Source organism: Arachis hypogaea, chromosome 9, assembly GCF_003086295.3.
Source record: "Arachis hypogaea cultivar Tifrunner chromosome 9, arahy.Tifrunner.gnm2.J5K5, whole genome shotgun sequence".
NCBI lineage: Eukaryota > Viridiplantae > Streptophyta > Magnoliopsida > Fabales > Fabaceae > Arachis > Arachis hypogaea.
Window position 1 is genome coordinate 20,527,054 of NC_092044.1, and position 3,570 is coordinate 20,530,623.

A 3,570-nucleotide genomic window follows, 5' to 3' on the forward strand; every position below is an offset into this window, starting at 1 on the left:
CCATGCATTGGCATAGAACTCTTGAACCATTAAGATTCTGACTTGTTGAATGGGGTTGGTAAGAACTTCCCAACCTCTTCTTTGAATCTCATGTCGGATCTCCGGATATTCACTCTTTTTGAGTTTAAAAGGGACCTCGGGGATCACCTTCTTCAAGGCCACAACTTCATAAAAGTGGTCTTGATGCACCCTTGAGATGAATCTCTCCATCTCCCATGACTCGAAGGTGGAAGCTTTTGCCTTCCCTTTCCTCTTTCTAGAGGTTTCTCCGGCCTTGGATGCCATAAATGGTTATGGAAAAACAAAAAGCAATGCTTTTACCACACCAAACTTAAAAGATTTGCTTGTCCTCGAGCAAAAGAAGAAAGAAGAGAGTAGAAGAAGAAGAAATGAAGGAGATGGAGATGGCTTTGTGGTTCGGCCAAAGGGGGAGAAGTAGAGTTTAGGTTGTGTGAAAATGAAGGAGTGAAGATGGGTTTATATAGGGATGGAGAGAGGGGTAGGTTTCGGTTATGGGAGGGTGGGTTTGGGAGGGAAAGTGGTTTGAATTTGGATGGTGAGGTAGGTGAGGTTTTATGAAGGATGGATGTGAGTGGTGAAGAGAAAGATGGGATTTGATAGGTGAGGGGTTTTGGGGGAAGAGAGAGGGTGGTGGGGTAGGTGGGGATCCTGGGGGGTCCACAGATCCTGAGGTGTCAAGGAAAAGTCATCCCTGCACCAAGTAGCGAGCAAATATGCTCTTTAAGCCAATTCTGGCGTTAAACGCCGGGCTGGTGCCCATTTCTGGTGTTTAACGCTAACTTGCCCTTTCCTGGCATTTAACGCCAGGCTGGTGCCCCTTTCTGGCGTTAAACGCCCAGAATGGTGCCAGACTGGGCGTTAAACGCCCATTTGCTACCCTTACTGGCGTTTAAACGCCAGCAAGGTCTTCCTCCAGGGTGTGCTGTTTTTCTTTCTGTTTTTCATTCTATTTTTGCTTTTTCAATTGATTTTGTTATTTCTCATGATCATCAACCTACAGAACACATAAAATAACAAAGGAAAATAGGTAAAATATAACATTGGGTTGCCTCCCAACAAGCGCTTCTTTAATGTCAGTAGCTTGACAGTGGGCTCTCATGGAGCCTCAAAGATACTCAGAGCAATGTTGGAACCTCCCAACACCAAACTTAGAGTTTGACTGTGGGGGCTCTGTTTGACTCTGTTTCGAGAGAAGCTCTTCATGCTTCCTCTCCATGGTGACAGAGGGATATCCTTGAGCCTTAAACACAAGGGATTCTTCATTCACTTGAATGGTCAATTCTCCTCTGTCCACATCAATCACAGCCTTTGCTGTGGCTAGGAAGGGTCTGCCAAGGATGATGGATTCATCCATGCACTTCCCAGTCTCTAGGACTATGAAATCAGTAGGGATGTAATGGTTTTCAACTTTTACCAGAACATCCTCTACAAGCCCATAAGCTTGTTTTCTTGAATTGTCTGCCATCTCTAGTGAGATTCTTGCAGCTTGCACCTCAAAGATCCCTAGCTTCTCCATTATAGAGAGAGGCATGAGGTTCACACTTGACCCTAAGTCACACAGAGCCTTCTTGAAGGTCATGGTGCCTACTGTACAAGGTATTGAGAACTTCCCAGGGTCCTGTCTCTTTTGAGGTAATTTCTGCCTAGACAAGTCATCTAGTTCTTTAGTGAGCAAAGGGGGTTCATCTTCCCAAGTCTCATTACCAAATAACTTGTCATTTAGCTTCATGATTGCTCCAAGGTATTTAGCAACTTTCTCTTCAGTGACATTCTCATCCTCTTCAGAGGAAGAATACTCATCAGAGCTCATGAATGGCAGAAGTAAATCCAATGGAATCTCTATGGTCTCATTTTGAGCCTCAGATTCCCATGGTTCCTCATTGGGGAACTCATTGGAGGCCAGTGGACGTCCATTGAGGTCTTCCTCAGTGGCGTTCATTGCCTCTTCTTCCTCTCCAAGTTCGGCCATGTTGATGGCCTTGCACTCTCCTTTTAGATTTTCTTCTGTATTGCTTGGAAGAGTACTAGGAGGGAGTTTAGTAATTTTCTTGCTCAGCTGACCCACTTGTGCCTCCAAGTTTCTAATGGAGGACCTTGTTTCAGTCATGAAACTTTGAGTGGTTTTGATTAGATCAGAGACCATGGTTGCTAAGTCAGAGTGGCTCTGCTTAGAATTCTCTATTTGTTGCTAAGAAGATGATGGAAAAGGCTTGCCATTGCTAAACCTGTTTCTTCCACCATTATTGTTGTTGAAACCTTGTTGAGGTCTCTGTTGATCCTTCCATGAGAGATTTGGATGATTTCTCCATGAAGGATTATAGGTGTTTCCATAGGATTCTCCCATGTAATTCACCTCTTCCATTGAGGGGTTCTCAGGATCATAAGCTTCTTCTTCAGATGAAGCGTCCTTAGTACTGCCTGGTGCAGCTTGCATTCCAGACAGACTTTGAAAAATCATATTGACTTGCTGAGTCAATATTTTATTCTGAGCCACTATGGCATTCAGAGTGTCAATCTGAAGAACTCCTTTCTTCTGATTCGTCCCATTGTTCACAGGATTTCTTTCAGAAGTGTACATGAATTGGTTATTTGCAACCATTTCAATCATTTCCTGAGCTTCTGCAGGCGTCTTCTTCAGATGAAGAGATCCTCCAGCAGAGCTATCCAGTGACATCTTGGACAGTTCAGATAGACCATCATAGAAGATACCTATGATGCTCCATTCAGAAGGCATGTTAGAAGGACACTTTCTGATTAATTGTTTGTATCTTTCCCAAGCTTCATAGAGGGATTCACCTTCCTTCTGTCTGAAGGTTTGGACTTCCACTCTAAGCTTACTCAATTTTTGAGGTGTAAAGAACTTTGCCAAGAAGGCATTGACTAGCTTTTCCTAAGAGTTCAAGCTTTCTTTAGGTTGTGAATCCAACCATATTCTAGCTCTGTCTCTTACAGCAAAAGGGAATAGCATAAGTCTGTAGACCTCAGGGTCAACCCCATTAGTCTTGACAGTGTCACAGATTTGCAAGAATTCAGCTAAAAACTGATGAGGATCTTCCAATGGAAGTCCATGGAACTTGCAATTCTGTTGCATTAGAGAAACCAATTGAGGCTTAAGCTCAAAGTTGTTTGCTCCAATGGCAGGGATAGAGATGCTTCTCCCATAGAAGTCGGGAGTAGGTGCAGTAAAGTCACCCAGCACCTTCCTTGCATTGTTGGCATTGTCGTTGTTTTCGGCTGCCATGGGTTCTTCTTGTTTGAATATTTCTGTTAGGTCCTCTACAGAGAGTTGTGCCTTAGCTTCTCTTAGCTTTCGCTTCAAGGTCCTTTCAGGTTCAGGGTCAGCCTCAACAAGAATGCTTTTGTCTTTGCTCCTGCTCATATGAAAGAGAAGAGAACAAGAAAATATGGAATCCTCTATGTCACAGTATAGAGATTCCTTGAGGTGTCAGAGGAAAAGAAAAATAGAAGGAAGAAGTAGAAGAATTCAAACTTATCAAGAGAGATAGAGTTCGAATTGTTCATTAAGGAATAGTGTTAGTCCATAAATAG

At 43.3% G+C, this 3,570-nt stretch overlaps 1 non-coding gene across 1 annotated transcript; it reads left to right on the forward strand.

Annotated features, from left to right (window-relative positions):
- The first annotated feature begins 2,748 nt into the window (after window positions 1–2,748).
- On the forward strand, window positions 2,749–2,857 carry LOC112714135 (small nucleolar RNA R71). The gene has a single exon (XR_003159090.1). It is a non-coding gene; the product is annotated as a small nucleolar RNA R71 (small nucleolar RNA).
- Window positions 2,858–3,570: the final 713 nt, after the last annotated feature.